At 35.5% G+C, this 11,726-nt stretch overlaps 1 long non-coding RNA gene across 1 annotated transcript; it reads left to right on the forward strand.

Moving 5' to 3' along the window:
* The first annotated feature begins 9,223 nt into the window (after positions 1–9,223).
* On the forward strand, positions 9,224–11,149 carry LOC144849108 (uncharacterized). Its single transcript, XR_013613949.1, has 3 exons — positions 9,224–9,305; positions 10,246–10,479; positions 11,000–11,149. It is a non-coding gene; the product is annotated as an uncharacterized LOC144849108 (long non-coding RNA).
* Positions 11,150–11,726: the final 577 nt, after the last annotated feature.

Consider the following 11,726-nt stretch of genomic DNA (forward strand, 5'->3'; position numbering starts at 1 on the left):
AGATCTAGTTCATCACATGATAAATAATTGGACATAAACGATGATATAAAACTTTTATCTCAAAACAAAAGCAGAGAAATTTCAGGGGACGTTTAATATGTAATTTGAGAGGCTGTTTGATATCTGTTTGTAATTACTGATATTAATAATTGGAAATAAAGAACATACTGCTTCAAAAGATGATGATGATGTTTTGTGTTTTGAAGTAAGCCAAACTATTATTAGAGAAATTCATTAGTTTATAATCAATGCTCATTTATTGTATATAATATATGCACTTTGTACCTTTATTTATAAAAAATGACTTTAATTTGGCGTTTAGTTAAGCTCTATCTACGCTATCAAACTAGTTTGACACAAAAAGTGTGAGTGCCCAAATATGGTAGTGGTATACCCAAATATGGTAGTGATATGACATCATCATTTTTTTGTCACATAAAGTTTGATAATGTAGTAATGTAATGTTGAAAACGTGACAAAACATCCCCATAGTAACAATAATACAATTAATGTGTAATGTAATGATGTAGTGATTAATGTACTTACATTTTTCTTATATTTCGTATGTGATATTACACTTTTCGTACCAAAATTATCTGAAATTTACAAAACAGTATAAACCATTTTATATAAGGGGCTTTCATACAGGTAATAGAGTCAATCAGTGTCGGTTTTCAGATCACGAAGAAGCGTGTATTGTCGAATGAGATTTGTTGTATCTTGTAAACGAACTAAACAAAGGTAGCGGCATAAGTATTGTCAGACAGTTAAATATTCGTTATATTGGAATCGATTGAATTGAAAGTAATTATTGCCACACACACACAGAGTTAAATGTTATTTAAGTTCGTCAGTGTTGAATAGCCTCATTATAGAATGTATATGTTCTCTAGATGACAGATATATTGTTACTGCTGTAAGACGAGGATGTTGTTATTTATGAAGTTGATGTGTTGTTTTTATTTTTTCGAACAAAGTACAACAGGTAAGATATTTTCTATATTTTGTAAACTTCATGCATTTGTTTTATGTTAGCATTTGATTACCATATGGTCTGAGTACTTGTTAATTAGAATAATTAAAAAATAAAATAATGGCATTAGATTTCCTTCCTCATTGATTGCACCCAAGATGAACATTAATCATCTTCTTTTTTTTATAAATTAAAGTTTCTACAACATGAGAAAAATATTAGAGATAGAAACAGATATTTTTTATGTTAAAACCATATCATATTTTACTTAGAGAACCGTTTTACAATTTGGATCAATGATTGACAAAATATTATTGTTGTATTTGTTGTTGAATTAGTTTAGTAGTTTCTGTTATATTTATTTTTTTTATTTATTCATTTAGCATTCATTCAACAATACATTTAAAATACATAAACAAGGAAAAAATACAAAAATTTTTGATTTAAAAATGTATAAAACCAAAGTGAATTGATGCAAGGACGACCCATAAAATTGAATTTATTTCCAATGGGGTCCATTGCAAGAAGAAAACGAAGATGTGAAAGTGAACAAGGATCATAAGTAAGACATATGGAAGTGTGAAGGACATGATAATAATATTACATTAACAATGTAAATAAAGGTAATATAAAAAAAGTACAAATTATGTTTCGATTCAAATGATTATTTTTCTTTTCAGTTTCGGCTGATTCTTACAGATTGAAAGATGGTGGTAGTTGGTTAGAAGGAAGACTAGAAGTTGAACATTCTTCGGAGTGGGGAACAGTATGTGAAGATTTATTTGACTTGAATGCCGCGCACGTTGCTTGTAATTATATAACACTTGGTAAAGCATCAAGTTTTAATACATGTGGAGGTGGCAGCGGTCGTATTTGGCTTAGCCAGTTACAGTGTAACGGTAATGAAACCAGTCTGGAAGAATGTACTCATAATGGTTGGGGGAACGAACCGCACGGCTGTCATCATTCGCAAGACATATGTATTGTTTGCGGTAAGTAAATGGAAATATCTTAGATCTAATATCTTTTAAAAGGTTTTGTAAGATCATGCGCGTATCTAGTCGATAGATAGACAGTAAAGATATAGGGGCTTTACATCGAAGCACGTTTTATCCGTATCGAAGTGTTGATGAGCGATATCTTCTGCATGCGATTCGAAATTCTAGGCTGTCAAGGTAAGCTGGGCAATCGCATAGTCTAACTGATTGAATTTATACTTAATAGTTTGTGTGTTTGTTTTTATTTCGAATTCATACATCATACAGGTCGATAGGTAAGAGGTAATAGGTAACAGTCAAATTATAAAACATCAGACAAAAAACAAAGGAGTAACAATTGATGATGAATAGATTCAGGACAACCCACTTAATCCTAAAAATGAATTAGTTTCCATTATACGCAGTTTGTGCGCAGTTAGGCTACACAAGCAGTCATATATCAGCTTTTGAACGCGCGTGTGGGTCTTTGCGCAAATATTTGCACAAAGGATTTAATTTCGTGCGACTTGAGACGGTGAGCGTATTTTTTTATTTTATTTTGCATTTAAACATTTATTTACTTTCAATGTCATGGTAACAAAATAAAAGGTGATACATATTATGACAAAGTAACATTGTAGGGATGTATTGCATTTACCGTTTCTGTCTGTGTATAACGCTACACCCTTTGCATACAACGCAACGTTACAATAGAGAATTGTAGAATATCATCTACATCTATTCACATCACACACCCGTACTGTATGGTTGCAGAAACGAGCACATTGATGACACTTTGTGTTCTTTAGTAGAAAATTCACTCTGTTTTGCTTGGTTCCCACTAGGAACGCAAGGACGTAGACGCAACGCACGCGAGTTGACCAATCACACGCGATTGTTCGAATAACCGATCCATCGCCTGAGATTGGTCAAATCTCTTTGCGTTGGGTCCTAGTGGGAACCAAACCTAATGAATGATCATTTTCTGATTATGTAACATGTTTTACTAGAAATTGACTGGTGCCAGTCATCCCCTTGTATACATGGACTTTGTGTGAACCAGGGATTACAATACAACTGTCAGCCTAAATACCCTAAACATTTTTGACATTAATAAATTGCAAACTGCCCTCTTCATGTATAGGTACTCAAATAACAAACTTCCAACCACTTTCAACGGTTTCTTCACTAAAAATAACGAACTACACACATATAACACTAGGAACGCAAACAACTACATTTCCAAAAACTATAACAGTAAGCAAATACTAAACTCAATACTACATACCGGACCCCTACTCTGGAACTCTCTTAATCCGTCAATAACTAATAGCAAAACAAATAATACTTTAAAAATAAACTACAAATCTTATCTAATATCAAAATATAAAGTAAATTAATTATTTTGATCATATTAATAACTTATTATTAAATTTAATTAGGCAAATCATATAAATACCGTTTGTCCTTCCTGTCGTCCTTGTCGTGTTTGTATCGTCGTACATGTCCGTCCCTGTCTGTCAGTAGCTAACCTTCACCTTATGCATATTATTATTATTTTTAACTTTTTTATTCTTTCTGGTGGATCCAGGCTTAAAGCCCCTTGGGGTTTAAATGGTATTCTCCAGGCATAATGCAACTATTATTTACTTAATTTCCAACCATTTGTATCTATTATATTTTGGTATTTATTTGCATTATGTGAATAAATTTGAACTTGACTGGAACTTGAGTGTAACAACGGATACGAAGGAACCAATTGCGAAAGGACGCGGCGTAAGTATTGACCAATCATGACGTGATGAATCGTCCTAACTACGTCGTGATTGGTCGACTCACTTGCATGCGCCTACGTTGTTATGTTGCGTTTCTAAAGCTTGGTTCCCACCAGGACGCAATGCAAGGACGTACACGCAACGCAAGCGATTTGACCAATGACAAACGACAGTTCGAATAATTCTCATCGCTTGTGATTGGTCAAATCCCTTACATTCCGTCATTGTGTTTAAAAGTTGTATTTTAAATGTGTATTAATGTCGAACGTTTTGTTTCTTTTTTTCTTTCCAGTTGTGCCTACATCTGTTTCTATGATAATACTAGGCCAAACGTATTATAATACTTTAACTAAAGCTAATTACACGGACGCTGTTGAACTGTGTGAAAGGTCATACAATGCCAGACTGCCAGTGTTCAAAACAAGATCAGAAAGCAGCAGGAGAACCTTCATACCAGTAGAACGATTCTGGTTGGCCCTGAATGACGGAGAAAATGAGGGAGTATTTGTCTGGAGTACATCCAATGGAAACTACCCATTGAAATATGATAGTAATGATGAATAATATGATTTTTAAAGCCTGGTCTATGCATGGCTAATGTTTACAATCGTTGTTACCTATCCTATTTACAACGAGGGTGGGGCATACTGCCAACACTAAGAACGATGTGTCACCTCGGCCCAATGGTGACGACTGAGGCTGCGAATTTTAAGCTCTGTCTACACTACAACAAAAATGCGATGTGTCCATATGAAAATGATGATGTCATATCACTAACCATATAATGGGTACATCACACTTTTTTAAGTCAAACTAGTTTGACTGTGTAGACAGAGCTAAACTTAGTTAATTGCTGCTTCACTCTCATACTTTTACATATTTGTATTGAAAAATATTCAATCAAACCAAACGTTTGACGTCACATCTTGCGTTAAAAAAAAAATAGTTATAACAAGGAAGAGTGAAATTATTGTATTGATCGATTGCTGTTTGGTTTGTTATTTCAGTTATCTGCTAAGTTAATAGCCTATAGTTAACCATCATAAGTTTGTATACTAAAACACGATGAAATAACTCTGTATGTATTCACTCTTCCCTGGTTATAATTAAACAATATAACTTTTAGTGTGGAAGACGAATGAACCAAATAACGTTGTAAATGAGGACTGTGTTACGTTTGACGAAACAACATGGAATGATATTCCTTGTAAGCAGAGAATTTCTGTCATTTGCCAAGGAGGTATGAAATGGATAAACCAGTTCTAAAGCTCTGTCTACACTATCAAACTAGTTTGACAAAAAAGTATAATGTGCCCAAATGTGGTAGTGATATGACGTCACCATATCCATGTATGGGCACATCACATTTTTTTTGTCACATAAAGTTTGGTAGTGTGGACAGAGCTTTAAGCGTAGTCTACACAATATTAGCAAACTTTGGTTCAAACAAACTCTTAAGCTTAATAGGTATCCAGAATAATATCACAGAGGTTTAAACAAAAGCGAATTGGAGGATTCGGATGTAGATGCACGGCTGAAGTGCAGTAGGCCTAATAATACCACATTTGTACTCACGCCGGACATCTCCAATTTGTTTTAGTGTTATGTTTTAAAGCGATTGATAACTGTATAAAAAGTTTAGAAACCCTCCTTCAAAAAGACATTGGTATTTACTGTCTCTTCTTAAAGAAACCAATCTAGACGTGCCCCAAGTCTGTATTTATTGTCTTTTTTAGCTTAGTGCACCAGCCCACGTTTAGATTTACAAGCTCAAGTAGTATACGTATGAAACGCCATATGTGCCAAAATATGTAGGCCTATCTTTTGACTAATATTAAGTCAAAACTCCGTCTCAGACTACAACCAATCTAATATGTTTTTTTTAGATGCACTTATACCGTACTTGGGAAACTTCCATTACGTGTTGGTTGGTGACATGACATTTAACGAAGCATTCTCAGCTTGTGACAGTCTAGGATTGAGTTTGCCAGTCATCACAACACAAAGAAAACATAACAGCTATCGCTTGCTTAATATTTCGTTTTGGCTAGCGTTGAATGACAAAGATGCGGAGGACAAATTTGTTTGGTCAATGAGTGAAAGAGACAAAAGTCAAGGTTCGTAACCTTGGTGATAACTTTCACGGTGCTTCTTCTCTGTATTGATTCATATGGGTTTGTACAGGTTTTAGAAAGTTAGTAAAATGTTGGGAAATTCAATTCCGTGTTTTCAATACCCTTGAAAGTCCTGGAAAATGACGATTTTCTTATTAAAAAATGTAAAACTTGTGTACGAATTTTGATTTGGAAATGTTTATTTTTGGCTCTTGGAAAGTCTCAGAAGAGTTATTGAATTTGTTCCATTTATTTTCGGTGGTCGTCGGTATGGAATGTTGTAAACGGAATGAACAACAGTTTATTTTCTTTTTTATTTCATGTTTTCTAGTTGGTTGGAACTTGCTGTCACATTCTGATAATGCTGTAGATAGAGACTGCACTGTGTATGTTGATGGCCAATGGAACATTGTGAATTGCAACGACACGTATAGCGTATTATGTGAAAAAGGTATGCTTTTCATAGTACTATCTATCTATCTAGCTATCTATCTATCTATCTAAGTTTTTATATGGCGCCCGTTTTTAGCATTATTAATTAGAAAGAAAAGTTTTAAAGTTGACGTTCAAATAGAGTTACCAAATCCGCTCCTCTTAAATCGACCGCAAGTACTCACTAAACATTTAAAATAATATAATTGTTTTCAATTATCTATTTCGGTGCGTTTCTATGATTTTATTTCATTTATTTGTTAAAAAAATAATGGAGGTTATATGAAACACTACCATGTTTGAGCTAAGGTGTACCATGAGTATATGAGTTACTGTTTTATTTGTTAAGACCTTTGTAGTAATGCTATTGGTATGGAAGATGGATCGATTCCTAATAGCAACATCTTGACATCAACCAATCAAGAGGCTGCGCGCTATAGCAGACTTAATCAACAGACGTCAGAAGGTGTATGGAACGTTTCTACCCCTCGAGAATCCGAATGGATTCAAGTTGATCTTGGTGTTGTTGACATCATAACTGGGTTGATGGTGCAAGGTTGTGGCCACCACAACATGTGGGTGACAAGTTACCACGTGAACCACAGTTCAGATGGTGTTTACTTTGAATATGCGATGAACGAAGGCAATGGCACCTTAATCAATTTGGTATTTAAACAAAAACAAAATTACTTTATGCACAATTTATATTAGTAGTTAGGATTAGGCCTAATACAAATGTCGAAACAAATGTAAAGAAAACAAATATCGGAATTATTATTACGTTATGGTATTGTAATATAATTGTGAGACACAACTGCGTCAACGTCTAAAGCTCTGTCTACACTATCAAACTAGTTTGACAAAAATAGTGTGATGTGCCAAATATGGTATTGATATGCCCAACTATGGTAGTGATATGACATCATCATGTCCATATATGGGCACATCACATTTTGTTGTCACATAAAGTTTGACAGCGTAGGCAGACTCTTTAGGTAAATATTTCTATGGCGAAGTGAACTGTTATATTGGTTATTTGTATAAAGTTGGTTCAGTTCTGTAATATTGTTGAGATGATATAACTACATTACAGTATTTACGACTTTTGACAATTTAACATTTAAAATGTGTTTAAAGTTTAAAGGAAACAACGATAGCGATTCAATTGTGACAAATCTGTTTTATAACTCGGTCAAGTCTCGTTTTATACGCATTGTTGCTGTCAACTGGGAAGCCGGTGTTTGTATTCGATTTGAACCTATTGGATGCAAAAGTAAGTCTGAGCAGGCTTGCCTCAAGTCTGTAGTTATTTTGAGGCTTTTCGATGTTTGTCTGAAATACACAAGTAGTATACGTATGAAACGCCATATGTGCCAAAATATTTATCTTGTTACTAACAGTAAACTCCGTCTGGAACCCAGACTGAGCCATTATTTAAACTTGTTTTCACACTAGGCAAATTTATTCCAATGACCGAGAGCGCTTTAGTTTATGTACAGTCATATTGAAATTGCAATACTTTTTGCGAAGTGTTTAAATCTAACCAAACATTGATATTCTCGGATAAGCACTAAACCGTAGGTCCAGTGTACACATCTGGCTCATGTGCACTTTAAAGAACCTAGTACATCCTTTGAGACGAGTGGGGTTATGCCGGTGTACTAGTTCACACACTGTCACTCACCGCATATATACACTGGGCCCTGGGAGAACAGTCTTGAAGAGGCTACCCAGTATAAAGAATAAAATAATAATAATATTAATAATATTAACATTTTACTTTTTTAGCTAAAAAGTACTGTGTTTATTACGCACCGTGTCAGAATGGAGGCATATGCTCAGATGATAAGTACACGTATAACTGTGAATGTTTGGATGGATATTTTGGGAAGAATTGCGAGCATGGTAAGAACAACACACTCCAGAAGCAGATCTTAAGAGTTCACATTTAGTAGGAAGGGGATATAGAAACAAATATTTATATTTATATATGCTTGTAATTTTAAGATTTATCATTTTATGAATTTATTTCATCATCACCCAACAGTGACGGCACCATTAACAGGGTTGAAAGACATAAAGTATAATATAATGTACAAGAAAAAATCAACAAATAACAAGACAAAATTTAGATATTACTGACAAAACATTATGACGGAAACAAGCAAGCGAATCAAAAAAAGAACAGACCCATCAACTTTACACAGTGTGTGGTATGTACGGCGCTCTGGTCTTTTCTTCTTTTTTTTTCAAAGGGCGTCTTATAAATGCCATATTATTATTATTATATTATCTTGCGTTGTCATGTTTCTATTATTAGTTCTTTGTTTTTAGTCAAACAGAATTACCTTGCAATAACAGCAGTGGGTGGCAAAATGTACTATACAGCTTCAAAGATAGCCAACAACTCGGCCGCAATGCAGTTGTGTGACACTCTATATGATGCGCATTTGCCTGTGTTTAAAACAAAAGATGAAAGCGAGCGTATGAAGGATATTCCACATGATTTATACAAATGGACTTGGTTAGCTTTGAACGATCGTGTTACCAATCGTGATTATTACTGGACAACATATACCGATAACTACCAATTAACGTATAATGATAGTAATGCATATGTTTTATAGACTTTTTTTTTCATTGATATAATGATGTCAAAATGAAAACAAAAGCTTGAGGTACAGCCTCCTTATCTTAATGATTGACGTTATTACCTGTTGTTTTGCTATTGAGAGGGGCGCCCAATTTAAAGCTTGCTTGCTGTGGCGTCCCTTCTCCACTATGTCCACCATATATTTCTTTTCTTGCATTATATTAATTATGTTCATTATCGGTTGTATATTTATTATGTTACTCTGTATTTTGCTCTATTATTTGTACTATTTAATTATTTCTGCTATACCTACAATCTTTTTAGCGTGGAATGTTGGTGAGCCAAATGGTGAAACCGACGAAGAATGTTGCTTTGCTTTCCCGATAGCCACATTCGGTGATGTTCCATGTGACTGGAATTTGAGTATCGTTTGTGAAAAAGGTAAAGCGTAATAGTATTATTGTTTTGATCTGTAAAGCTCTGTCTACACTATCAAACTTGTTTGACAAAAAAAGTGATTTGCCCAAATATGGTAGTGATATGCCCAAATATGGTAGTGATAGGACATCATCATGTCCATGGGCACATCACATTATTTTGTCAAATGAAGTTTGATAGTGTAGACAGCGGATGTGAATCAAATCGTAGTAATGTTCATGATGTAGTCTGTAAGGCGTGGTTCTCACTGGAGACACAACACAAGGACGTACGCGCAACGCAAGCGAGTTGACCAATGACAAGCCACTGTTCGAATAATCCATCGCTTGTGATTGGTCAAATCACTTACGTTGCGTTACGTCCTTGCGTTGCGTCGCTAGTGGAAAACAAGATTTAACACAATCAATACTATATAGGTGGTCTTTGTAAATAATCACTGTATATATCTTATATTACTTCACGTTATGGTTATTATTTATTTAATATTATTTTAAAATGTTGAAGTTCTAGTTGTTTTGCTATTGAGAGGGGCGCCCAATTTAAAGCTTGCTTGCTATTGAGAGGGGCGCCCAATTTAAAGCTTGCTTGCTATTGAGAGGGGCGCCCAATTTGTGACTAAACAAAATAATAATAATTAATAATATATTGTTTTGCATGGCGAAATCAAATGTTAAGTTTGCAGCTCTCCATATGAGTTCAATTCAATTACAACTTTCCAGCTTTATTTGTGTTAAGCCTTATCTACACTTTATGTGACACAAAATGTGATGTGCCCATGTATGAACATGATGATGTCATATCACAACCATATTTGGGAACATCACACTTTTTTGTCAAACTAGTTTGGTAGTGTAGACAGAGCTTTAAGATACTTGCAAACGTCAATGTAAAACCATTTGTAATACGGGATCCATAATGCAGTACTACTACAATGTTTTTTTAGTTGGAAGCCTTCCATTCAGCGATAAGCTGTTTTACATACTACCAGACATTGTACCCTTATCCAACGCTTCTGCACTGTGTAAAGATCTAGACGCCGACCTTCCAATCATCAAGACACAAAAGGAAAATGAAGCGTTTCGTTCGATTGGACTTTCGTTTTGGTTGGCGTTAAACGATAAAGATACAGAAGAGGAGTTTGTGTGGTCAACACGTATAGATGAAGATCAACAATTACGTAAGATTTTGATTTCCACTAAAGCGTGGTTCCCACTAGAACGCAACGCAACGACGTATAACGACCTGCGATGTTCACAGCACTATTGCGTAATCACAAGTGGGAACCGACGACGCAATAGTGCTGTGAACATCGCAGGTTTGATTTCACGCAGGCGGGGGCAAACACAATTATTTGAAGGGCATTTTTTACGTTGCGTCGGTTGCCTTACATTGCGTCGCTAGTGGGAACCAAGCTTTAGGCGGCGCAATACAAGAACGTAGGCGCACAACGCAAGCGAATTGACCAATCACAAGCGAAAGTTATGTTCACGTCACGTCCTGCGCGTCCTAGTGGGAACATAGTGGGAACTAAAATTTTAGAAGACATAGTTTTGCGTGCGTGTAATGGGTTTTTCCGTGACATCTTTCCATGCTTAAGTGCTATTCATATAGCTAGACTATACGTAGGCTTTGGACATTGTACTAGTAGTAAATTGATGCATTATTTTGAATTTAAAAGATGATTATTGTTTTTGCAGTCGGCTGGAACTTGCTACCAGTTTCCGGTAATGGTATAGATAGAGACTGTACAGCGTATGTTGATGGACACTGGGAAATTGTCAATTGTGACGAACAATATACCGTATTTTGTGAAAAGGGTGAGTTGAAGTTTTAGTATTATGCCTACACAAATGACTGTAAACAAGAAATGAGCTGGTAAAGGCCAACTCAAGACAGCGTCGTACGACGAGGCCCGACGAGTTGCCTCGTCGGGAGAAAATTAAAGATCCAATCGAAATTAAAGTTCTACCAACGACCTAGACACTACGACCAACGCAATCTCAAGACGACTCTTCTCGTCGGGATTCAACTCAGACAGCACTGACGAGTCAAGACGTTTCTGTCGGGCCTTGTCGCACGACGCTGTCTGAAATGGCCTTAATACAATAGCTTTAAAAAGAAACATCTTTGTTTTATTGAGGTACAGGCGCTCTAGGCTATAAATACTCTCAAGTCAAATAGTAGTTTCCCGTATAGGCCAATTTACACAGACGAGCGGTAACGGTACTTAGCGGAAAACCGCGTAGCTTGTTCAACGTAGAATCTGTATCTGTCCTGAGCGGAAACCGCCCGTCCGCTCTGCGTTGTGTGTAAATGGTCATAAGGAATGACATAGATTTTATATTTGTTACGTTACCGCTAAATTGGCCTGTACTCTTGATGTTTCGAATACACCGTATCTTCATTTTATTTACTTTCTATGGT

This window comes from Antedon bifida, chromosome 7 (genome assembly GCF_963402885.1).
Source record: "Antedon bifida chromosome 7, ecAntBifi1.1, whole genome shotgun sequence".
In the NCBI taxonomy this organism is placed as follows: domain Eukaryota; kingdom Metazoa; phylum Echinodermata; class Crinoidea; order Comatulida; family Antedonidae; genus Antedon; species Antedon bifida.